Source organism: Schistocerca piceifrons, unplaced genomic scaffold, assembly GCF_021461385.2.
Source record: "Schistocerca piceifrons isolate TAMUIC-IGC-003096 unplaced genomic scaffold, iqSchPice1.1 HiC_scaffold_103, whole genome shotgun sequence".
Classification (NCBI taxonomy): domain Eukaryota; kingdom Metazoa; phylum Arthropoda; class Insecta; order Orthoptera; family Acrididae; genus Schistocerca; species Schistocerca piceifrons.
In genome coordinates, this window is record NW_025726830.1 from 22,855 (window position 1) to 44,042 (window position 21,188).

Sequence of the window (21,188 nt, forward strand, 5' to 3'; positions counted from 1 at the left end):
TGCTGACGGTCACGAAACAGTAGCTATATTGCGAGCAGGACGGGAAACGGCCGCTCGGACAGCTCAAACTTGTCACGATTCGTGTGGAAAAAATTCCGTTCCGGTACCGGGAATCGAACCCGGGCCTCCTGGGTGAAAGCCAGGTATCCTAGCCACTAGACCACACCGGATGTGGCCGTTTCGTTCGACCGTTCGTACGGTCGCTTGTCGCATTTCGTGTCGAGTGCCGCGTCGGCGCCCCCCTCTCTTTGCGAGCATCTGTGCACATACTGACTGGCAAGGCGCGCACCTCAAACGTCGCAGAGCAATGCTTTTGGCTTCATGCTCTGCTGGGAGAAGAGGAAAAGGGAAGCTGTAAGTAGCAATAACAGGAAGTAAACATTTTCCCGCTGAAGCGTTGAAACGCTGTGGATAACAAACAAGAAATACGTTGGCGCCCTAGCAACAGCACCACCATGTCACAGAAAATTAAATGCCCCGGGTGAGGATCGAACTCACGACCTTAAGATTATGAGACTTACGCGCTGCCTACTGCGCTACCGAGGCACGGGTGCACCGCTTGTCCTGGAAACTGGGTAAACACCTTACCCAATATTAGACGTAGAGACACTGTACTTCCTGGATAACGTGTTCTGTTGCTACACGTGCACTGCCGGCCCAGTTGATTGCGGTGCTGCTGCAGCTGTTGCAACGATAGGCAGCACTCCTTGTCGTTGAAGTTCAGTGCCTCGGAGGCACCCGGACCCAGCAACTTGTGAGGCCAGGCCGACGCTAGTCTGTAGAACATGATGCGAGCGTCCTAGTGGGGACCCGCGAGTGCTGCGTTCTCGGTCCTTCTCAAGGGAAATCCAGCTACACATTCTTGTGGATCGTGCATCTCAAGCGCTCAAGCCACGCGGCAGCATTATCGCGGGAAAAGCAAAATGATGCATCGGCCGGGAATCGAACCCGGGCCGCCCGCGTGGCAGGCGAGCATTCTACCACTGAACCACCGATGCTCGGGCCAGCGGTAACTTGACGCTGCTTGCCGAGCAGATGTCTCAAGGGAAAGTGGGACTGCCGTCAAGCGCCGTAGCATTCTGTGGAAAAGATGCTGCAGACGCTGAATCCTGCACTGCACTGCTCTGCTTAAAAATGCCGCCAGAACGCGGTCCTCTGCGTACTCTTGCGTTGCCGGCGCCCAACTCTTGCCAAAGGATGCGAAATGTGCGCGGATACGCTGTCCGAATGCGTCTGGATGTGCTCCCCTAGCCTGCCTCGAAATGCGCCTGCCAGGTACGATCACCTTCGGCCGCTGCCGACTGGCGGGAAGCCGACACAGCGCGGACGCGCGGCGCTCGCTTGTGCGGTGGTGGTGTAATGGTCAGCATAGTTGCGTTCCAAGCAGTTGATCCGGGTTCGATTCCCGGCCACCGCAGCAGGCTTTTAATTTCGCGTATGAGTACTTTTGCCACGCGCTCTTAAATTATTGTTTTTTCGCCCTCTTACTCGCTGCATACCAGCCCTTAGTGTGTCTCGACTTGTCTCGACTTTGCTCGGCTGACGCGAGAGCTGACGCTCTCAAATCGGCCTATATCAAAACGACAAGCACGAGAAACGACTGAGAGAGGTAAGGAGAGGCGAGGCGATGGACACACAGCACGCCCCCTTCATTTCACGGTGGCGTCTCCCTGACCGAATCGGGCTGTAGCTCCGAAAAGAAAGGAGAAACAAAAATAGGAAGTAAAAGTGCCAATAGCGCCCTGTGTTCCCATGCGCTCACCCGCCCAAGTACTGACAAGGGCCAAAGTTGTTACGCATCGGCAATCGGACATTTTCTTTCATTTTCTCTTTATCGGTTGAGAACCAGTGTATTCAAGATATTATGGCCATTGCCGAGTGAATGCTGTAGCGCTCCCCGACGAGTCGGGTTCGGATCCTCTATCAACTTCCACGCAGGGTGATGATCTTTTGGTCACCACACTCGCCAGCTGAAATCGGCGCCGCCTTTTCGTAGTAGGAAAAGAGTAGTGGCCCGTGGGGGGATCGAACCCACGACCTTCGCGTTATTAGCACGACGCTCTAACCAACTGAGCTAACGGGCCTCGGCAGATGCAGTTGCTCAGCCCTACGCTGGAAACAGGTGGCATGAAGCCGCACACCATTTCTATGGTCGTCGTGTGTCTGCTTCCCTAGTCTATATTCTGCTGACGGTCACGAAACAGTAGCTATATTGCGAGCAGGACGGGAAACGGCCGCTCGGACAGCTCAAACTTGTCACGATTCGTGTGGAAAAAATTCCGTTCCGGTACCGGGAATCGAACCCGGGCCTCCTGGGTGAAAGCCAGGTATCCTAGCCACTAGACCACACCGGATGTGGCCGTTTCGTTCGACCGTTCGTACGGTCGCTTGTCGCATTTCGTGTCGAGTGCCGCGTCGGCGCCCCCCTCTCTTTGCGAGCATCTGTGCACATACTGACTGGCAAGGCGCGCACCTCAAACGTCGCAGAGCAATGCTTTTGGCTTCATGCTCTGCTGGGAGAAGAGGAAAAGGGAAGCTGTAAGTAGCAATAACAGGAAGTAAACATTTTCCCGCTGAAGCGTTGAAACGCTGTGGATAACAAACAAGAAATACGTTGGCGCCCTAGCAACAGCACCACCATGTCACAGAAAATTAAATGCCCCGGGTGAGGATCGAACTCACGACCTTAAGATTATGAGACTTACGCGCTGCCTACTGCGCTACCGAGGCACGGGTGCACCGCTTGTCCTGGAAACTGGGTAAACACCTTACCCAATATTAGACGTAGAGACACTGTACTTCCTGGATAACGTGTTCTGTTGCTACACGTGCACTGCCGGCCCAGTTGATTGCGGTGCTGCTGCAGCTGTTGCAACGATAGGCAGCACTCCTTGTCGTTGAAGTTCAGTGCCTCGGAGGCACCCGGACCCAGCAACTTGTGAGGCCAGGCCGACGCTAGTCTGTAGAACATGATGCGAGCGTCCTAGTGGGGACCCGCGAGTGCTGCGTTCTCGGTCCTTCTCAAGGGAAATCCAGCTACACATTCTTGTGGATCGTGCATCTCAAGCGCTCAAGCCACGCGGCAGCATTATCGCGGGAAAAGCAAAATGATGCATCGGCCGGGAATCGAACCCGGGCCGCCCGCGTGGCAGGCGAGCATTCTACCACTGAACCACCGATGCTCGGGCCAGCGGTAACTTGACGCTGCTTGCCGAGCAGATGTCTCAAGGGAAAGTGGGACTGCCGTCAAGCGCCGTAGCATTCTGTGGAAAAGATGCTGCAGACGCTGAATCCTGCACTGCACTGCTCTGCTTAAAAATGCCGCCAGAACGCGGTCCTCTGCGTACTCTTGCGTTGCCGGCGCCCAACTCTTGCCAAAGGATGCGAAATGTGCGCGGATACGCTGTCCGAATGCGTCTGGATGTGCTCCCCTAGCCTGCCTCGAAATGCGCCTGCCAGGTACGATCACCTTCGGCCGCTGCCGACTGGCGGGAAGCCGACACAGCGCGGACGCGCGGCGCTCGCTTGTGCGGTGGTGGTGTAATGGTCAGCATAGTTGCGTTCCAAGCAGTTGATCCGGGTTCGATTCCCGGCCACCGCAGCAGGCTTTTAATTTCGCGTATGAGTACTTTTGCCACGCGCTCTTAAATTATTGTTTTTTCGCCCTCTTACTCGCTGCATACCAGCCCTTAGTGTGTCTCGACTTGTCTCGACTTTGCTCGGCTGACGCGAGAGCTGACGCTCTCAAATCGGCCTATATCAAAACGACAAGCACGAGAAACGACTGAGAGAGGTAAGGAGAGGCGAGGCGATGGACACACAGCACGCCCCCTTCATTTCACGGTGGCGTCTCCCTGACCGAATCGGGCTGTAGCTCCGAAAAGAAAGGAGAAACAAAAATAGGAAGTAAAAGTGCCAATAGCGCCCTGTGTTCCCATGCGCTCACCCGCCCAAGTACTGACAAGGGCCAAAGTTGTTACGCATCGGCAATCGGACATTTTCTTTCATTTTCTCTTTATCGGTTGAGAACCAGTGTATTCAAGATATTATGGCCATTGCCGAGTGAATGCTGTAGCGCTCCCCGACGAGTCGGGTTCGGATCCTCTATCAACTTCCACGCAGGGTGATGATCTTTTGGTCACCACACTCGCCAGCTGAAATCGGCGCCGCCTTTTCGTAGTAGGAAAAGAGTAGTGGCCCGTGGGGGGATCGAACCCACGACCTTCGCGTTATTAGCACGACGCTCTAACCAACTGAGCTAACGGGCCTCGGCAGATGCAGTTGCTCAGCCCTACGCTGGAAACAGGTGGCATGAAGCCGCACACCATTTCTATGGTCGTCGTGTGTCTGCTTCCCTAGTCTATATTCTGCTGACGGTCACGAAACAGTAGCTATATTGCGAGCAGGACGGGAAACGGCCGCTCGGACAGCTCAAACTTGTCACGATTCGTGTGGAAAAAATTCCGTTCCGGTACCGGGAATCGAACCCGGGCCTCCTGGGTGAAAGCCAGGTATCCTAGCCACTAGACCACACCGGATGTGGCCGTTTCGTTCGACCGTTCGTACGGTCGCTTGTCGCATTTCGTGTCGAGTGCCGCGTCGGCGCCCCCCTCTCTTTGCGAGCATCTGTGCACATACTGACTGGCAAGGCGCGCACCTCAAACGTCGCAGAGCAATGCTTTTGGCTTCATGCTCTGCTGGGAGAAGAGGAAAAGGGAAGCTGTAAGTAGCAATAACAGGAAGTAAACATTTTCCCGCTGAAGCGTTGAAACGCTGTGGATAACAAACAAGAAATACGTTGGCGCCCTAGCAACAGCACCACCATGTCACAGAAAATTAAATGCCCCGGGTGAGGATCGAACTCACGACCTTAAGATTATGAGACTTACGCGCTGCCTACTGCGCTACCGAGGCACGGGTGCACCGCTTGTCCTGGAAACTGGGTAAACACCTTACCCAATATTAGACGTAGAGACACTGTACTTCCTGGATAACGTGTTCTGTTGCTACACGTGCACTGCCGGCCCAGTTGATTGCGGTGCTGCTGCAGCTGTTGCAACGATAGGCAGCACTCCTTGTCGTTGAAGTTCAGTGCCTCGGAGGCACCCGGACCCAGCAACTTGTGAGGCCAGGCCGACGCTAGTCTGTAGAACATGATGCGAGCGTCCTAGTGGGGACCCGCGAGTGCTGCGTTCTCGGTCCTTCTCAAGGGAAATCCAGCTACACATTCTTGTGGATCGTGCATCTCAAGCGCTCAAGCCACGCGGCAGCATTATCGCGGGAAAAGCAAAATGATGCATCGGCCGGGAATCGAACCCGGGCCGCCCGCGTGGCAGGCGAGCATTCTACCACTGAACCACCGATGCTCGGGCCAGCGGTAACTTGACGCTGCTTGCCGAGCAGATGTCTCAAGGGAAAGTGGGACTGCCGTCAAGCGCCGTAGCATTCTGTGGAAAAGATGCTGCAGACGCTGAATCCTGCACTGCACTGCTCTGCTTAAAAATGCCGCCAGAACGCGGTCCTCTGCGTACTCTTGCGTTGCCGGCGCCCAACTCTTGCCAAAGGATGCGAAATGTGCGCGGATACGCTGTCCGAATGCGTCTGGATGTGCTCCCCTAGCCTGCCTCGAAATGCGCCTGCCAGGTACGATCACCTTCGGCCGCTGCCGACTGGCGGGAAGCCGACACAGCGCGGACGCGCGGCGCTCGCTTGTGCGGTGGTGGTGTAATGGTCAGCATAGTTGCGTTCCAAGCAGTTGATCCGGGTTCGATTCCCGGCCACCGCAGCAGGCTTTTAATTTCGCGTATGAGTACTTTTGCCACGCGCTCTTAAATTATTGTTTTTTCGCCCTCTTACTCGCTGCATACCAGCCCTTAGTGTGTCTCGACTTGTCTCGACTTTGCTCGGCTGACGCGAGAGCTGACGCTCTCAAATCGGCCTATATCAAAACGACAAGCACGAGAAACGACTGAGAGAGGTAAGGAGAGGCGAGGCGATGGACACACAGCACGCCCCCTTCATTTCACGGTGGCGTCTCCCTGACCGAATCGGGCTGTAGCTCCGAAAAGAAAGGAGAAACAAAAATAGGAAGTAAAAGTGCCAATAGCGCCCTGTGTTCCCATGCGCTCACCCGCCCAAGTACTGACAAGGGCCAAAGTTGTTACGCATCGGCAATCGGACATTTTCTTTCATTTTCTCTTTATCGGTTGAGAACCAGTGTATTCAAGATATTATGGCCATTGCCGAGTGAATGCTGTAGCGCTCCCCGACGAGTCGGGTTCGGATCCTCTATCAACTTCCACGCAGGGTGATGATCTTTTGGTCACCACACTCGCCAGCTGAAATCGGCGCCGCCTTTTCGTAGTAGGAAAAGAGTAGTGGCCCGTGGGGGGATCGAACCCACGACCTTCGCGTTATTAGCACGACGCTCTAACCAACTGAGCTAACGGGCCTCGGCAGATGCAGTTGCTCAGCCCTACGCTGGAAACAGGTGGCATGAAGCCGCACACCATTTCTATGGTCGTCGTGTGTCTGCTTCCCTAGTCTATATTCTGCTGACGGTCACGAAACAGTAGCTATATTGCGAGCAGGACGGGAAACGGCCGCTCGGACAGCTCAAACTTGTCACGATTCGTGTGGAAAAAATTCCGTTCCGGTACCGGGAATCGAACCCGGGCCTCCTGGGTGAAAGCCAGGTATCCTAGCCACTAGACCACACCGGATGTGGCCGTTTCGTTCGACCGTTCGTACGGTCGCTTGTCGCATTTCGTGTCGAGTGCCGCGTCGGCGCCCCCCTCTCTTTGCGAGCATCTGTGCACATACTGACTGGCAAGGCGCGCACCTCAAACGTCGCAGAGCAATGCTTTTGGCTTCATGCTCTGCTGGGAGAAGAGGAAAAGGGAAGCTGTAAGTAGCAATAACAGGAAGTAAACATTTTCCCGCTGAAGCGTTGAAACGCTGTGGATAACAAACAAGAAATACGTTGGCGCCCTAGCAACAGCACCACCATGTCACAGAAAATTAAATGCCCCGGGTGAGGATCGAACTCACGACCTTAAGATTATGAGACTTACGCGCTGCCTACTGCGCTACCGAGGCACGGGTGCACCGCTTGTCCTGGAAACTGGGTAAACACCTTACCCAATATTAGACGTAGAGACACTGTACTTCCTGGATAACGTGTTCTGTTGCTACACGTGCACTGCCGGCCCAGTTGATTGCGGTGCTGCTGCAGCTGTTGCAACGATAGGCAGCACTCCTTGTCGTTGAAGTTCAGTGCCTCGGAGGCACCCGGACCCAGCAACTTGTGAGGCCAGGCCGACGCTAGTCTGTAGAACATGATGCGAGCGTCCTAGTGGGGACCCGCGAGTGCTGCGTTCTCGGTCCTTCTCAAGGGAAATCCAGCTACACATTCTTGTGGATCGTGCATCTCAAGCGCTCAAGCCACGCGGCAGCATTATCGCGGGAAAAGCAAAATGATGCATCGGCCGGGAATCGAACCCGGGCCGCCCGCGTGGCAGGCGAGCATTCTACCACTGAACCACCGATGCTCGGGCCAGCGGTAACTTGACGCTGCTTGCCGAGCAGATGTCTCAAGGGAAAGTGGGACTGCCGTCAAGCGCCGTAGCATTCTGTGGAAAAGATGCTGCAGACGCTGAATCCTGCACTGCACTGCTCTGCTTAAAAATGCCGCCAGAACGCGGTCCTCTGCGTACTCTTGCGTTGCCGGCGCCCAACTCTTGCCAAAGGATGCGAAATGTGCGCGGATACGCTGTCCGAATGCGTCTGGATGTGCTCCCCTAGCCTGCCTCGAAATGCGCCTGCCAGGTACGATCACCTTCGGCCGCTGCCGACTGGCGGGAAGCCGACACAGCGCGGACGCGCGGCGCTCGCTTGTGCGGTGGTGGTGTAATGGTCAGCATAGTTGCGTTCCAAGCAGTTGATCCGGGTTCGATTCCCGGCCACCGCAGCAGGCTTTTAATTTCGCGTATGAGTACTTTTGCCACGCGCTCTTAAATTATTGTTTTTTCGCCCTCTTACTCGCTGCATACCAGCCCTTAGTGTGTCTCGACTTGTCTCGACTTTGCTCGGCTGACGCGAGAGCTGACGCTCTCAAATCGGCCTATATCAAAACGACAAGCACGAGAAACGACTGAGAGAGGTAAGGAGAGGCGAGGCGATGGACACACAGCACGCCCCCTTCATTTCACGGTGGCGTCTCCCTGACCGAATCGGGCTGTAGCTCCGAAAAGAAAGGAGAAACAAAAATAGGAAGTAAAAGTGCCAATAGCGCCCTGTGTTCCCATGCGCTCACCCGCCCAAGTACTGACAAGGGCCAAAGTTGTTACGCATCGGCAATCGGACATTTTCTTTCATTTTCTCTTTATCGGTTGAGAACCAGTGTATTCAAGATATTATGGCCATTGCCGAGTGAATGCTGTAGCGCTCCCCGACGAGTCGGGTTCGGATCCTCTATCAACTTCCACGCAGGGTGATGATCTTTTGGTCACCACACTCGCCAGCTGAAATCGGCGCCGCCTTTTCGTAGTAGGAAAAGAGTAGTGGCCCGTGGGGGGATCGAACCCACGACCTTCGCGTTATTAGCACGACGCTCTAACCAACTGAGCTAACGGGCCTCGGCAGATGCAGTTGCTCAGCCCTACGCTGGAAACAGGTGGCATGAAGCCGCACACCATTTCTATGGTCGTCGTGTGTCTGCTTCCCTAGTCTATATTCTGCTGACGGTCACGAAACAGTAGCTATATTGCGAGCAGGACGGGAAACGGCCGCTCGGACAGCTCAAACTTGTCACGATTCGTGTGGAAAAAATTCCGTTCCGGTACCGGGAATCGAACCCGGGCCTCCTGGGTGAAAGCCAGGTATCCTAGCCACTAGACCACACCGGATGTGGCCGTTTCGTTCGACCGTTCGTACGGTCGCTTGTCGCATTTCGTGTCGAGTGCCGCGTCGGCGCCCCCCTCTCTTTGCGAGCATCTGTGCACATACTGACTGGCAAGGCGCGCACCTCAAACGTCGCAGAGCAATGCTTTTGGCTTCATGCTCTGCTGGGAGAAGAGGAAAAGGGAAGCTGTAAGTAGCAATAACAGGAAGTAAACATTTTCCCGCTGAAGCGTTGAAACGCTGTGGATAACAAACAAGAAATACGTTGGCGCCCTAGCAACAGCACCACCATGTCACAGAAAATTAAATGCCCCGGGTGAGGATCGAACTCACGACCTTAAGATTATGAGACTTACGCGCTGCCTACTGCGCTACCGAGGCACGGGTGCACCGCTTGTCCTGGAAACTGGGTAAACACCTTACCCAATATTAGACGTAGAGACACTGTACTTCCTGGATAACGTGTTCTGTTGCTACACGTGCACTGCCGGCCCAGTTGATTGCGGTGCTGCTGCAGCTGTTGCAACGATAGGCAGCACTCCTTGTCGTTGAAGTTCAGTGCCTCGGAGGCACCCGGACCCAGCAACTTGTGAGGCCAGGCCGACGCTAGTCTGTAGAACATGATGCGAGCGTCCTAGTGGGGACCCGCGAGTGCTGCGTTCTCGGTCCTTCTCAAGGGAAATCCAGCTACACATTCTTGTGGATCGTGCATCTCAAGCGCTCAAGCCACGCGGCAGCATTATCGCGGGAAAAGCAAAATGATGCATCGGCCGGGAATCGAACCCGGGCCGCCCGCGTGGCAGGCGAGCATTCTACCACTGAACCACCGATGCTCGGGCCAGCGGTAACTTGACGCTGCTTGCCGAGCAGATGTCTCAAGGGAAAGTGGGACTGCCGTCAAGCGCCGTAGCATTCTGTGGAAAAGATGCTGCAGACGCTGAATCCTGCACTGCACTGCTCTGCTTAAAAATGCCGCCAGAACGCGGTCCTCTGCGTACTCTTGCGTTGCCGGCGCCCAACTCTTGCCAAAGGATGCGAAATGTGCGCGGATACGCTGTCCGAATGCGTCTGGATGTGCTCCCCTAGCCTGCCTCGAAATGCGCCTGCCAGGTACGATCACCTTCGGCCGCTGCCGACTGGCGGGAAGCCGACACAGCGCGGACGCGCGGCGCTCGCTTGTGCGGTGGTGGTGTAATGGTCAGCATAGTTGCGTTCCAAGCAGTTGATCCGGGTTCGATTCCCGGCCACCGCAGCAGGCTTTTAATTTCGCGTATGAGTACTTTTGCCACGCGCTCTTAAATTATTGTTTTTTCGCCCTCTTACTCGCTGCATACCAGCCCTTAGTGTGTCTCGACTTGTCTCGACTTTGCTCGGCTGACGCGAGAGCTGACGCTCTCAAATCGGCCTATATCAAAACGACAAGCACGAGAAACGACTGAGAGAGGTAAGGAGAGGCGAGGCGATGGACACACAGCACGCCCCCTTCATTTCACGGTGGCGTCTCCCTGACCGAATCGGGCTGTAGCTCCGAAAAGAAAGGAGAAACAAAAATAGGAAGTAAAAGTGCCAATAGCGCCCTGTGTTCCCATGCGCTCACCCGCCCAAGTACTGACAAGGGCCAAAGTTGTTACGCATCGGCAATCGGACATTTTCTTTCATTTTCTCTTTATCGGTTGAGAACCAGTGTATTCAAGATATTATGGCCATTGCCGAGTGAATGCTGTAGCGCTCCCCGACGAGTCGGGTTCGGATCCTCTATCAACTTCCACGCAGGGTGATGATCTTTTGGTCACCACACTCGCCAGCTGAAATCGGCGCCGCCTTTTCGTAGTAGGAAAAGAGTAGTGGCCCGTGGGGGGATCGAACCCACGACCTTCGCGTTATTAGCACGACGCTCTAACCAACTGAGCTAACGGGCCTCGGCAGATGCAGTTGCTCAGCCCTACGCTGGAAACAGGTGGCATGAAGCCGCACACCATTTCTATGGTCGTCGTGTGTCTGCTTCCCTAGTCTATATTCTGCTGACGGTCACGAAACAGTAGCTATATTGCGAGCAGGACGGGAAACGGCCGCTCGGACAGCTCAAACTTGTCACGATTCGTGTGGAAAAAATTCCGTTCCGGTACCGGGAATCGAACCCGGGCCTCCTGGGTGAAAGCCAGGTATCCTAGCCACTAGACCACACCGGATGTGGCCGTTTCGTTCGACCGTTCGTACGGTCGCTTGTCGCATTTCGTGTCGAGTGCCGCGTCGGCGCCCCCCTCTCTTTGCGAGCATCTGTGCACATACTGACTGGCAAGGCGCGCACCTCAAACGTCGCAGAGCAATGCTTTTGGCTTCATGCTCTGCTGGGAGAAGAGGAAAAGGGAAGCTGTAAGTAGCAATAACAGGAAGTAAACATTTTCCCGCTGAAGCGTTGAAACGCTGTGGATAACAAACAAGAAATACGTTGGCGCCCTAGCAACAGCACCACCATGTCACAGAAAATTAAATGCCCCGGGTGAGGATCGAACTCACGACCTTAAGATTATGAGACTTACGCGCTGCCTACTGCGCTACCGAGGCACGGGTGCACCGCTTGTCCTGGAAACTGGGTAAACACCTTACCCAATATTAGACGTAGAGACACTGTACTTCCTGGATAACGTGTTCTGTTGCTACACGTGCACTGCCGGCCCAGTTGATTGCGGTGCTGCTGCAGCTGTTGCAACGATAGGCAGCACTCCTTGTCGTTGAAGTTCAGTGCCTCGGAGGCACCCGGACCCAGCAACTTGTGAGGCCAGGCCGACGCTAGTCTGTAGAACATGATGCGAGCGTCCTAGTGGGGACCCGCGAGTGCTGCGTTCTCGGTCCTTCTCAAGGGAAATCCAGCTACACATTCTTGTGGATCGTGCATCTCAAGCGCTCAAGCCACGCGGCAGCATTATCGCGGGAAAAGCAAAATGATGCATCGGCCGGGAATCGAACCCGGGCCGCCCGCGTGGCAGGCGAGCATTCTACCACTGAACCACCGATGCTCGGGCCAGCGGTAACTTGACGCTGCTTGCCGAGCAGATGTCTCAAGGGAAAGTGGGACTGCCGTCAAGCGCCGTAGCATTCTGTGGAAAAGATGCTGCAGACGCTGAATCCTGCACTGCACTGCTCTGCTTAAAAATGCCGCCAGAACGCGGTCCTCTGCGTACTCTTGCGTTGCCGGCGCCCAACTCTTGCCAAAGGATGCGAAATGTGCGCGGATACGCTGTCCGAATGCGTCTGGATGTGCTCCCCTAGCCTGCCTCGAAATGCGCCTGCCAGGTACGATCACCTTCGGCCGCTGCCGACTGGCGGGAAGCCGACACAGCGCGGACGCGCGGCGCTCGCTTGTGCGGTGGTGGTGTAATGGTCAGCATAGTTGCGTTCCAAGCAGTTGATCCGGGTTCGATTCCCGGCCACCGCAGCAGGCTTTTAATTTCGCGTATGAGTACTTTTGCCACGCGCTCTTAAATTATTGTTTTTTCGCCCTCTTACTCGCTGCATACCAGCCCTTAGTGTGTCTCGACTTGTCTCGACTTTGCTCGGCTGACGCGAGAGCTGACGCTCTCAAATCGGCCTATATCAAAACGACAAGCACGAGAAACGACTGAGAGAGGTAAGGAGAGGCGAGGCGATGGACACACAGCACGCCCCCTTCATTTCACGGTGGCGTCTCCCTGACCGAATCGGGCTGTAGCTCCGAAAAGAAAGGAGAAACAAAAATAGGAAGTAAAAGTGCCAATAGCGCCCTGTGTTCCCATGCGCTCACCCGCCCAAGTACTGACAAGGGCCAAAGTTGTTACGCATCGGCAATCGGACATTTTCTTTCATTTTCTCTTTATCGGTTGAGAACCAGTGTATTCAAGATATTATGGCCATTGCCGAGTGAATGCTGTAGCGCTCCCCGACGAGTCGGGTTCGGATCCTCTATCAACTTCCACGCAGGGTGATGATCTTTTGGTCACCACACTCGCCAGCTGAAATCGGCGCCGCCTTTTCGTAGTAGGAAAAGAGTAGTGGCCCGTGGGGGGATCGAACCCACGACCTTCGCGTTATTAGCACGACGCTCTAACCAACTGAGCTAACGGGCCTCGGCAGATGCAGTTGCTCAGCCCTACGCTGGAAACAGGTGGCATGAAGCCGCACACCATTTCTATGGTCGTCGTGTGTCTGCTTCCCTAGTCTATATTCTGCTGACGGTCACGAAACAGTAGCTATATTGCGAGCAGGACGGGAAACGGCCGCTCGGACAGCTCAAACTTGTCACGATTCGTGTGGAAAAAATTCCGTTCCGGTACCGGGAATCGAACCCGGGCCTCCTGGGTGAAAGCCAGGTATCCTAGCCACTAGACCACACCGGATGTGGCCGTTTCGTTCGACCGTTCGTACGGTCGCTTGTCGCATTTCGTGTCGAGTGCCGCGTCGGCGCCCCCCTCTCTTTGCGAGCATCTGTGCACATACTGACTGGCAAGGCGCGCACCTCAAACGTCGCAGAGCAATGCTTTTGGCTTCATGCTCTGCTGGGAGAAGAGGAAAAGGGAAGCTGTAAGTAGCAATAACAGGAAGTAAACATTTTCCCGCTGAAGCGTTGAAACGCTGTGGATAACAAACAAGAAATACGTTGGCGCCCTAGCAACAGCACCACCATGTCACAGAAAATTAAATGCCCCGGGTGAGGATCGAACTCACGACCTTAAGATTATGAGACTTACGCGCTGCCTACTGCGCTACCGAGGCACGGGTGCACCGCTTGTCCTGGAAACTGGGTAAACACCTTACCCAATATTAGACGTAGAGACACTGTACTTCCTGGATAACGTGTTCTGTTGCTACACGTGCACTGCCGGCCCAGTTGATTGCGGTGCTGCTGCAGCTGTTGCAACGATAGGCAGCACTCCTTGTCGTTGAAGTTCAGTGCCTCGGAGGCACCCGGACCCAGCAACTTGTGAGGCCAGGCCGACGCTAGTCTGTAGAACATGATGCGAGCGTCCTAGTGGGGACCCGCGAGTGCTGCGTTCTCGGTCCTTCTCAAGGGAAATCCAGCTACACATTCTTGTGGATCGTGCATCTCAAGCGCTCAAGCCACGCGGCAGCATTATCGCGGGAAAAGCAAAATGATGCATCGGCCGGGAATCGAACCCGGGCCGCCCGCGTGGCAGGCGAGCATTCTACCACTGAACCACCGATGCTCGGGCCAGCGGTAACTTGACGCTGCTTGCCGAGCAGATGTCTCAAGGGAAAGTGGGACTGCCGTCAAGCGCCGTAGCATTCTGTGGAAAAGATGCTGCAGACGCTGAATCCTGCACTGCACTGCTCTGCTTAAAAATGCCGCCAGAACGCGGTCCTCTGCGTACTCTTGCGTTGCCGGCGCCCAACTCTTGCCAAGGATGCGAAATGTGCGCGGATACGCTGTCCGAATGCGTCTGGATGTGCTCCCTAGCCTGCCTCGAAATGCGCCTGCCAGGTACGATCACCTTCGGCCGCTGCCCCGACTGGCGGGAAGCCGACACAGCGCGGACGCGCGGCGCTCGCTTGTGCGGTGGTGGTGTAATGGTCAGCATAGTTGCGTTCCAAGCAGTTGATCCGGGTTCGATTCCCGGCCACCGCAGCAGGCTTTTAATTTCGCGTATGAGTACTTTTGCCACGCGCTCTTAAATTATTGTTTTTTCGCCCTCTTACTCGCTGCATACCAGCCCTTAGTGTGTCTCGACTTGTCTCGACTTTGCTCGGCTGACGCGAGAGCTGACGCTCTCAAATCGGCCTATATCAAAACGACAAGCACGAGAAACGACTGAGAGAGGTAAGGAGAGGCGAGGCGATGGACACACAGCACGCCCCCTTCATTTCACGGTGGCGTCTCCCTGACCGAATCGGGCTGTAGCTCCGAAAAGAAAGGAGAAACAAAAATAGGAAGTAAAAGTGCCAATAGCGCCCTGTGTTCCCATGCGCTCACCCGCCCAAGTACTGACAAGGGCCAAAGTTGTTACGCATCGGCAATCGGACATTTTCTTTCATTTTCTCTTTATCGGTTGAGAACCAGTGTATTCAAGATATTATGGCCATTGCCGAGTGAATGCTGTAGCGCTCCCCGACGAGTCGGGTTCGGATCCTCTATCAACTTCCACGCAGGGTGATGATCTTTTGGTCACCACACTCGCCAGCTGAAATCGGCGCCGCCTTTTCGTAGTAGGAAAAGAGTAGTGGCCCGTGGGGGGATCGAACCCACGACCTTCGCGTTATTAGCACGACGCTCTAACCAACTGAGCTAACGGGCCTCGGCAGATGCAGTTGCTCAGCCCTACGCTGGAAACAGGTGGCATGAAGCCGCACACCATTTCTATGGTCGTCGTGTGTCTGCTTCCCTAGTCTATATTCTGCTGACGGTCACGAAACAGTAGCTATATTGCGAGCAGGACGGAAACGGCCGCTCGGACAGCTCAAACTTGTCACGATTCGTGTGGAAAAAATTCCGTTCCGGTACCGGGAATCGAACCCGGGCCTCCTGGGTGAAAGCCAGGTATCCTAGCCACTAGACCACACCGGATGTGGCCGTTTCGTTCGACCGTTCGTACGGTCGCTTGTCGCATTTCGTGTCGAGTGCCGCGTCGGCGCCCCCCTCTCTTTGCGAGCATCTGTGCACATACTGACTGGCAAGGCGCGCACCTCAAACGTCGCAGAGCAATGCTTTTGGCTTCATGCTCTGCTGGGAGAAGAGGAAAAGGGAAGCTGTAAGTAGCAATAACAGGAAGTAAACATTTTCCCGCTGAAGCGTTGAAACGCTGTGGATAACAAACAAGAAATACGTTGGCGCCCTAGCAACAGCACCACCATGTCACAGAAAATTAAATGCCCCGGGTGAGGATCGAACTCACGACCTTAAGATTATGAGACTTACGCGCTGCCTACTGCGCTACCGAGGCACGGGTGCACCGCTTGTCCTGGAAACTGGGTAAACACCTTACCCAATATTAGACGTAGAGACACTGTACTTCCTGGATAACGTGTTCTGTTGCTACACGTGCACTGCCGGCCCAGTTGATTGCGGTGCTGCTGCAGCTGTTGCAACGATAGGCAGCACTCCTTGTCGTTGAAGTTCAGTGCCTCGGAGGCACCCGGACCCAGCAACTTGTGAGGCCAGGCCGACGCTAGTCTGTAGAACATGATGCGAGCGTCCTAGTGGGGACCCGCGAGTGCTGCGTTCTCGGTCCTTCTCAAGGAAATCCAGCTACACATTCTTGTGGATCGTGCATCTCAAGCGCTCAAGCCACGCGGCAGCATTATCGCGGGAAAAGCAAAATGATGCATCGGCCGGGAATCGAACCCGGGCCGCCGCGTGGCAGGCGAGCATTCTACCACTGAACCACCGATGCTCGGCCAGCGGTAACTTGACGCTGCTTGCCGAGCAGATGTCTCAAGGGAAAGTGGGACTGCCGTCAAGCGCCCGTAGCATTCTGTGGAAAAGATGCTGCAGGACGCTGAATCCTGCACTGCACTGCTCTGCTTAAAAATGCCGCCAGAACGCGGTCCTCTGCGTACTCTTGCGTTGCCGGCGCCCAACTCTTGCCAAAAGGATGCGAAATGTGCGCGGATACGCTGTCCGAATGCGTCTGGATGTGCTCCCCCTAGCCTGCCTCGAAATGCGCCTGCCAGGTACGATCACCTTCGGCCGCTGCCGACTGGCGGGAAGCCGACACAGCGCGGACGCGCGGCGCTCGCTTGTGCGGTGGTGGTGTAATGGTCAGCATAGTTGCGTTCCAAGCAGTTGATCCGGGTTCGATTCCCGGCCACCGCAGCAGGCTTTTAATTTCGCGTATGAGTACTTTTGCCACGCGCTCTTAAATTATTGTTTTTTTCGCCCTCTTACTCGCTGCATACCAGCCCTTAGTGTGTCTCGACTTGTCTCGACTTTGCTCGGCTGACGCGAGAGCTGACGCTCTCAAATCGGCCTATATCAAAACGACAAGCACGAGAAACGACTGAGAGAGGTAAGGAGAGGCGAGGCGATGGACACACAGCACGCCCCCTTCATTTCACGGTGGCGTCTCCCTGACCGAATCGGGCTGTAGCTCCGAAAAGAAAGGAGAAACAAAAATAGGAAGTAAAAGTGCCAATAGCGCCCTGTGTTCCCATGCGCTCACCCGCCCAAGTACTGACAAGGGCCAAAGTTGTTACGCATCGGCAATCGGACATTTTCTTTCATTTTCTCTTTATCGGTTGAGAACCAGTGTATTCAAGATATTATGGCCATTGCCGAGTGAATGCTGTAGCGCTCCCGACGAGTCGGGTTCGGATCCTCTATCAACTTCCACGCAGGGTGATGATCTTTTGGTCACCACACTCGCCAGCTGAAATCGGCGCCGCCTTTTCGTAGTAGGAAAAGAGTAGTGGCCCGTGGGGGGATCGAACCCACGACCTTCGCGTTATTAGCACGACGCTCTAACCAACTGAGCTAACGGGCCTCGGCAGATGCAGTTGCTCAGCCCTACGCTGGAAACAGGTGGCATGAAGCCGCACACCATTTCTATGGTCGTCGTGTGTCTGCTTCCCTAGTCTATATTCTGCTGACGGTCACGAAACAGTAGCTATATTGCGAGCAGGACGGGAAACGGCCGCTCGGACAGCTCAAACTTGTCACGATTCGTGTGGAAAAAATTCCGTTCCGGTACCGGGAATCGAACCCGGGCCTCCTGGGTGAAAGCCAGGTATCCTAGCCACTAGACCACACCGGATGTGGCCGTTTCGTTCGACCGTTCGTACGGTCGCTTGTCGCATTTCGTGTCGAGTGCCGCGTCGGCGCCCCCCTCTCTTTGCGAGCATCTGTGCACATACTGACTGGCAAGGCGCGCACCTCAAACGTCGCAGAGCAATGCTTTTGGCTTCATGCTCTGCTGGGAGAAGAGGAAAAGGGAAGCTGTAAGTAGCAATAACAGGAAGTAAACATTTTCCCGCTGAAGCGTTGAAAACGCTGTGGATAACAAACAAGAAATACGTTGGCGCCCTAGCAACAGCACCACCATGTCACAGAAAATTAAATGCCCCGGGTGAGGATCGAACTCACGACCTTAAGATTATGAGACTTACGCGCTGCCTACTGCGCTACCGAGGCACGGGTGCACCGCTTGTCCTGGAAACTGGGTAAACACCTTACCCAATATTAGACGTAGAGGACACTGTACTTCCTGGATAACGTGTTCTGTTGCTACACGTGCACTGCCGGCCCAGTTGATTGCGGTGCTGCTGCAGCTGTTGCAACGATAGGCAGCACTCCTTGTCGTTGAAGTTCAGTGCCTCGGAGGCACCCGGACCCAGCAACTTGTGAGGCCAGGCCGACGCTAGTCTGTAGAACATGATGCGAGCGTCCTAGTGGGGACCCGCGAGTGCTGCGTTCTCGGTCCTTCTCAAGGGAAATCCAGCTACACATTCTTGTGGATCGTGCATCTCAAGCGCTCAAGCCACGCGGCAGCATTATCGCGGGAAAAGCAAAATGATGCATCGGCCGGGAATCGAACCCGGGCCGCCCGCGTGGCAGGCGAGCATTCTACCACTGAACCACCGATGCTCGGGCCAGCGGTAACTTGACGCTGCTTGCCGAGCAGATGTCTCAAGGGAAAGTGGGACTGCCGTCAAGCGCCGTAGCATTCTGTGGAAAAGATGCTGCAGACGCTGAATCCTGCACTGCACTGCTCTGCTTAAAAATGCCGCCAGAACGCGGTCCTCTGCGTACTCTTGCGTTGCCGGCGCCCAACTCTTGCCAAAGGATGCGAAATGTGCGCGGATACGCTGTCCGAATGCGTCTGGATGTGCTCCCCTAGCCTGCCTCGAAATGCGCCTGCCAGGTACGATCACCTTCGGCCGCTGCCGACTGGCGGGAAGCCGACACAGCGCGGACGCGCGGCGCTCGCTTGTGCGGTGGTGGTGTAATGGTCAGCATAGTTGCGTTCCAAGCAGTTGATCCGGGTTCGATTCCCGGCCACCGCAGCAGGCTTTTAATTTCGCGTATGAGTACTTTTGCCACGCGCTCTTAAATTATTGTTTTTTCGCCCTCTTACTCGCTGCATACCAGCCCTTAGTGTGTCTCGACTTGTCTCGACTTTGCTCGGCTGACGCGAGAGCTGACGCTCTCAAATCGGCCTATATCAAAACGACAAGCACGAGAAACGACTGAGAGAGGTAAGGAGAGGCGAGGCGATGGACACACAGCACGCCCCCTTCATTTCACGGTGGCGTCTCCCTGACCGAATCGGGCTGTAGCTCCGAAAAGAAAGGAGAAACAAAAATAGGAAGTAAAAGTGCCAATAGCGCCCTGTGTTCCCATGCGCTCACCCGCCCAAGTACTGACAAGGGCCAAAGTTGTTACGCATCGGCAATCGGACATTTTCTTTCATTTTCTCTTTATCGGTTGAGAACCAGTGTATTCAAGATATTATGGCCATTGCCCGAGTGAATGCTGTAGCGCTCCCCGACGAGTCGGGTTCGGATCCTCTATCAACTTTCCACGCAGGGTGATGATCTTTTGGTCCACCACACTCGCCAGCTGAAATCGGCGCCGCCTTTTCGTAGTAGGAAAAGAGTAGTGGCCCGTGGGGGGATCGAACCCACGACCTTCGCGTTATTAGCACGACGCTCTAACCAACTGAGCTAACGGGCCTCGGCAGATGCAGTTGCTCAGCCCTACGCTGGGAAACAGGTGGCATGAAGCCGCACACCATTTCTATGGTCGTCGTGTGTCTGCTTCCCTAGTCTATATTCTGCTGACGGTCACGAAACAGTAGCTATATTGCGAGCAGGACGGGAAACGGCCGCTCGGACAGCTCAAACTTGTCACGATTCGTGTGGAAAAAATTCCGTTCCGTACCGGGAATCGAACCCGGGCCTCCTGGGGTGAAAGCCAGGTATCCTAGCCACTAGACCACACCGGATGTGGCCGTTTCGTTCGACCGTTCGTACGGTCGCTTGTCGCATTTCGTGTCGAGTGCCGCGTCGGCGCCCCCCTCTCTTTGCGAGCATCTGTGCACATACTGACTGGCAAGGCGCGCACCTCAAACGTCGCAGAGCAATGCTTTTGGCTTCATGCTCTGCTGGGAGAAGAGGAAAAGGGAAGCTGTAAGTAGCAATAACAGGAAGTAAACATTTTCCCGCTGAAGCGTTGAAACGCTGTGGATAACAAACAAGAAATACGTTGGCGCCCTAGCAACAGCACCACCATGTCACAGAAAATTAAATGCCCCGGGTGAGGATCGAACTCACGACCTTAAGATTATGAGACTTACGCGCTGCCTACTGCGCTACCGAGGCACGGGTGCACCGCTTGTCCTGGAAACTGGGTAAACACCTTACCCAATATTAGACGTAGAGACACTGTACTTCCTGGATAACGTGTTCTGTTGCTACACGTGCACTGCCGGCCCAGTTGATTGCGGTGCTGCTGCAGCTGTTGCAACGATAGGCAGCACTCCTTGTCGTTGAAGTTCAGTGCCTCGGAGGCACCCGGACCCAGCAACTTGTGAGGCCAGGCCGACGCTAGTCTGTAGAACATGATGCGAGCGTCCTAGTGGGGACCCGCGAGTGCTGCGTTCTCGGTCCTTCTCAAGGGAAATCCAGCTACACATTCTTGTGGATCGTGCATCTCAAGCGCTCAAGCCACGCGGCAGCATTATCGCGGGAAAAGCAAAATGATGCATCGGCCGGGAATCGAACCCGGGCCGCCCGCGTGGCAGGCGAGCATTCTACCACTGAACCACCGATGCTCGGGCCAGCGGTAACTTGACGCTGCTTGCCGAGCAGATGTCTCAAGGGAAAGTGGGACTGCCGTCAAGCGCCGTAGCATTCTGTGGAAAAGATGCTGCAGACGCTGAATCCTGCACTGCACTGCTCTGCTTAAAAATGCCGCCAGAACGCGGTCCTCTGCGTACTCTTGCGTTGCCGGCGCCCAACTCTTGCCAAAGGATGCGAAATGTGCGCGGATACGCTGTCCGAATGCGTCTGGATGTGCTCCCCATAGCCTGCCTCGAAATGCGCCTGCCAGGTACGATCACCTTCGGCCGCTGCGACTGGCGGGAAGCCGACACAGCGCGGACGCGCGGCGCTCGCTTGTGCGGTGGTGGTGTAATGGTCAGCATAGTTGCGTTCCAAGCAGTTGATCCGGGTTCGATTCCGGCCACCGCAGCAGGCTTTTAATTTCGCGTATGAGTACTTTTGCCACGCGCTCTTAAATTATTGTTTTTTCGCCCTCTTACTCGCTGCATACCAGCCCTTAGTGTGTCTCGACTTGTCTC

The 21,188-nt window shown here is 55.1% G+C and overlaps 48 non-coding genes across 48 annotated transcripts; 9 read left to right on the forward strand and 39 right to left on the reverse strand.

Annotated features, from left to right (window-relative positions):
- Nucleotides 1–98: 98 nt before the first annotated feature.
- Nucleotides 99–170, reverse strand: Trnae-uuc. The gene has a single exon. It is a non-coding gene; the product is annotated as a tRNA-Glu (tRNA).
- A 303-nt stretch (nucleotides 171–473) lies between these two features.
- On the reverse strand, nucleotides 474–546 carry Trnam-cau. The gene has a single exon. It is a non-coding gene; the product is annotated as a tRNA-Met (tRNA).
- Nucleotides 547–927: 381 nt separating this feature from the next.
- Trnag-gcc lies at nucleotides 928–998 on the reverse strand. The gene has a single exon. It is a non-coding gene; the product is annotated as a tRNA-Gly (tRNA).
- A 347-nt stretch (nucleotides 999–1,345) lies between these two features.
- Trnag-ucc lies at nucleotides 1,346–1,417 on the forward strand. The gene has a single exon. It is a non-coding gene; the product is annotated as a tRNA-Gly (tRNA).
- Nucleotides 1,418–2,010: 593 nt separating this feature from the next.
- Trnai-aau lies at nucleotides 2,011–2,084 on the reverse strand. The gene has a single exon. It is a non-coding gene; the product is annotated as a tRNA-Ile (tRNA).
- Nucleotides 2,085–2,282: 198 nt separating this feature from the next.
- On the reverse strand, nucleotides 2,283–2,354 carry Trnae-uuc. The gene has a single exon. It is a non-coding gene; the product is annotated as a tRNA-Glu (tRNA).
- A 303-nt stretch (nucleotides 2,355–2,657) lies between these two features.
- On the reverse strand, nucleotides 2,658–2,730 carry Trnam-cau. The gene has a single exon. It is a non-coding gene; the product is annotated as a tRNA-Met (tRNA).
- A 381-nt stretch (nucleotides 2,731–3,111) lies between these two features.
- Trnag-gcc lies at nucleotides 3,112–3,182 on the reverse strand. The gene has a single exon. It is a non-coding gene; the product is annotated as a tRNA-Gly (tRNA).
- Nucleotides 3,183–3,529: 347 nt separating this feature from the next.
- Nucleotides 3,530–3,601, forward strand: Trnag-ucc. Its single transcript has one exon. It is a non-coding gene; the product is annotated as a tRNA-Gly (tRNA).
- A 593-nt stretch (nucleotides 3,602–4,194) lies between these two features.
- Trnai-aau lies at nucleotides 4,195–4,268 on the reverse strand. Its single transcript has one exon. It is a non-coding gene; the product is annotated as a tRNA-Ile (tRNA).
- A 198-nt stretch (nucleotides 4,269–4,466) lies between these two features.
- On the reverse strand, nucleotides 4,467–4,538 carry Trnae-uuc. Its single transcript has one exon. It is a non-coding gene; the product is annotated as a tRNA-Glu (tRNA).
- A 303-nt stretch (nucleotides 4,539–4,841) lies between these two features.
- Nucleotides 4,842–4,914, reverse strand: Trnam-cau. Its single transcript has one exon. It is a non-coding gene; the product is annotated as a tRNA-Met (tRNA).
- A 381-nt stretch (nucleotides 4,915–5,295) lies between these two features.
- On the reverse strand, nucleotides 5,296–5,366 carry Trnag-gcc. The gene has a single exon. It is a non-coding gene; the product is annotated as a tRNA-Gly (tRNA).
- Nucleotides 5,367–5,713: 347 nt separating this feature from the next.
- Nucleotides 5,714–5,785, forward strand: Trnag-ucc. Its single transcript has one exon. It is a non-coding gene; the product is annotated as a tRNA-Gly (tRNA).
- Nucleotides 5,786–6,378: 593 nt separating this feature from the next.
- Nucleotides 6,379–6,452, reverse strand: Trnai-aau. The gene has a single exon. It is a non-coding gene; the product is annotated as a tRNA-Ile (tRNA).
- A 198-nt stretch (nucleotides 6,453–6,650) lies between these two features.
- Nucleotides 6,651–6,722, reverse strand: Trnae-uuc. Its single transcript has one exon. It is a non-coding gene; the product is annotated as a tRNA-Glu (tRNA).
- Nucleotides 6,723–7,025: 303 nt separating this feature from the next.
- Trnam-cau lies at nucleotides 7,026–7,098 on the reverse strand. The gene has a single exon. It is a non-coding gene; the product is annotated as a tRNA-Met (tRNA).
- A 381-nt stretch (nucleotides 7,099–7,479) lies between these two features.
- Nucleotides 7,480–7,550, reverse strand: Trnag-gcc. Its single transcript has one exon. It is a non-coding gene; the product is annotated as a tRNA-Gly (tRNA).
- Nucleotides 7,551–7,897: 347 nt separating this feature from the next.
- Nucleotides 7,898–7,969, forward strand: Trnag-ucc. Its single transcript has one exon. It is a non-coding gene; the product is annotated as a tRNA-Gly (tRNA).
- A 593-nt stretch (nucleotides 7,970–8,562) lies between these two features.
- Trnai-aau lies at nucleotides 8,563–8,636 on the reverse strand. The gene has a single exon. It is a non-coding gene; the product is annotated as a tRNA-Ile (tRNA).
- Nucleotides 8,637–8,834: 198 nt separating this feature from the next.
- On the reverse strand, nucleotides 8,835–8,906 carry Trnae-uuc. Its single transcript has one exon. It is a non-coding gene; the product is annotated as a tRNA-Glu (tRNA).
- A 303-nt stretch (nucleotides 8,907–9,209) lies between these two features.
- Nucleotides 9,210–9,282, reverse strand: Trnam-cau. The gene has a single exon. It is a non-coding gene; the product is annotated as a tRNA-Met (tRNA).
- A 381-nt stretch (nucleotides 9,283–9,663) lies between these two features.
- Nucleotides 9,664–9,734, reverse strand: Trnag-gcc. The gene has a single exon. It is a non-coding gene; the product is annotated as a tRNA-Gly (tRNA).
- A 347-nt stretch (nucleotides 9,735–10,081) lies between these two features.
- Nucleotides 10,082–10,153, forward strand: Trnag-ucc. Its single transcript has one exon. It is a non-coding gene; the product is annotated as a tRNA-Gly (tRNA).
- Nucleotides 10,154–10,746: 593 nt separating this feature from the next.
- On the reverse strand, nucleotides 10,747–10,820 carry Trnai-aau. The gene has a single exon. It is a non-coding gene; the product is annotated as a tRNA-Ile (tRNA).
- A 198-nt stretch (nucleotides 10,821–11,018) lies between these two features.
- Trnae-uuc lies at nucleotides 11,019–11,090 on the reverse strand. Its single transcript has one exon. It is a non-coding gene; the product is annotated as a tRNA-Glu (tRNA).
- A 303-nt stretch (nucleotides 11,091–11,393) lies between these two features.
- Nucleotides 11,394–11,466, reverse strand: Trnam-cau. The gene has a single exon. It is a non-coding gene; the product is annotated as a tRNA-Met (tRNA).
- A 381-nt stretch (nucleotides 11,467–11,847) lies between these two features.
- Nucleotides 11,848–11,918, reverse strand: Trnag-gcc. The gene has a single exon. It is a non-coding gene; the product is annotated as a tRNA-Gly (tRNA).
- Nucleotides 11,919–12,265: 347 nt separating this feature from the next.
- Trnag-ucc lies at nucleotides 12,266–12,337 on the forward strand. The gene has a single exon. It is a non-coding gene; the product is annotated as a tRNA-Gly (tRNA).
- Nucleotides 12,338–12,930: 593 nt separating this feature from the next.
- Nucleotides 12,931–13,004, reverse strand: Trnai-aau. Its single transcript has one exon. It is a non-coding gene; the product is annotated as a tRNA-Ile (tRNA).
- Nucleotides 13,005–13,202: 198 nt separating this feature from the next.
- On the reverse strand, nucleotides 13,203–13,274 carry Trnae-uuc. The gene has a single exon. It is a non-coding gene; the product is annotated as a tRNA-Glu (tRNA).
- Nucleotides 13,275–13,577: 303 nt separating this feature from the next.
- Trnam-cau lies at nucleotides 13,578–13,650 on the reverse strand. The gene has a single exon. It is a non-coding gene; the product is annotated as a tRNA-Met (tRNA).
- A 381-nt stretch (nucleotides 13,651–14,031) lies between these two features.
- On the reverse strand, nucleotides 14,032–14,102 carry Trnag-gcc. The gene has a single exon. It is a non-coding gene; the product is annotated as a tRNA-Gly (tRNA).
- Nucleotides 14,103–14,449: 347 nt separating this feature from the next.
- Trnag-ucc lies at nucleotides 14,450–14,521 on the forward strand. The gene has a single exon. It is a non-coding gene; the product is annotated as a tRNA-Gly (tRNA).
- Nucleotides 14,522–15,114: 593 nt separating this feature from the next.
- On the reverse strand, nucleotides 15,115–15,188 carry Trnai-aau. The gene has a single exon. It is a non-coding gene; the product is annotated as a tRNA-Ile (tRNA).
- Nucleotides 15,189–15,385: 197 nt separating this feature from the next.
- Nucleotides 15,386–15,457, reverse strand: Trnae-uuc. Its single transcript has one exon. It is a non-coding gene; the product is annotated as a tRNA-Glu (tRNA).
- A 303-nt stretch (nucleotides 15,458–15,760) lies between these two features.
- Trnam-cau lies at nucleotides 15,761–15,833 on the reverse strand. Its single transcript has one exon. It is a non-coding gene; the product is annotated as a tRNA-Met (tRNA).
- A 380-nt stretch (nucleotides 15,834–16,213) lies between these two features.
- Nucleotides 16,214–16,283, reverse strand: Trnag-gcc. Its single transcript has one exon. It is a non-coding gene; the product is annotated as a tRNA-Gly (tRNA).
- Nucleotides 16,284–16,633: 350 nt separating this feature from the next.
- Nucleotides 16,634–16,705, forward strand: Trnag-ucc. Its single transcript has one exon. It is a non-coding gene; the product is annotated as a tRNA-Gly (tRNA).
- A 593-nt stretch (nucleotides 16,706–17,298) lies between these two features.
- On the reverse strand, nucleotides 17,299–17,372 carry Trnai-aau. The gene has a single exon. It is a non-coding gene; the product is annotated as a tRNA-Ile (tRNA).
- Nucleotides 17,373–17,570: 198 nt separating this feature from the next.
- Nucleotides 17,571–17,642, reverse strand: Trnae-uuc. The gene has a single exon. It is a non-coding gene; the product is annotated as a tRNA-Glu (tRNA).
- Nucleotides 17,643–17,946: 304 nt separating this feature from the next.
- Nucleotides 17,947–18,019, reverse strand: Trnam-cau. Its single transcript has one exon. It is a non-coding gene; the product is annotated as a tRNA-Met (tRNA).
- Nucleotides 18,020–18,401: 382 nt separating this feature from the next.
- On the reverse strand, nucleotides 18,402–18,472 carry Trnag-gcc. Its single transcript has one exon. It is a non-coding gene; the product is annotated as a tRNA-Gly (tRNA).
- A 347-nt stretch (nucleotides 18,473–18,819) lies between these two features.
- On the forward strand, nucleotides 18,820–18,891 carry Trnag-ucc. Its single transcript has one exon. It is a non-coding gene; the product is annotated as a tRNA-Gly (tRNA).
- A 596-nt stretch (nucleotides 18,892–19,487) lies between these two features.
- Trnai-aau lies at nucleotides 19,488–19,561 on the reverse strand. Its single transcript has one exon. It is a non-coding gene; the product is annotated as a tRNA-Ile (tRNA).
- A 199-nt stretch (nucleotides 19,562–19,760) lies between these two features.
- Nucleotides 19,761–19,832, reverse strand: Trnae-uuc. The gene has a single exon. It is a non-coding gene; the product is annotated as a tRNA-Glu (tRNA).
- A 303-nt stretch (nucleotides 19,833–20,135) lies between these two features.
- Trnam-cau lies at nucleotides 20,136–20,208 on the reverse strand. Its single transcript has one exon. It is a non-coding gene; the product is annotated as a tRNA-Met (tRNA).
- A 381-nt stretch (nucleotides 20,209–20,589) lies between these two features.
- Nucleotides 20,590–20,660, reverse strand: Trnag-gcc. Its single transcript has one exon. It is a non-coding gene; the product is annotated as a tRNA-Gly (tRNA).
- Between the last annotated feature and the right edge of the window lie 528 nt (nucleotides 20,661–21,188).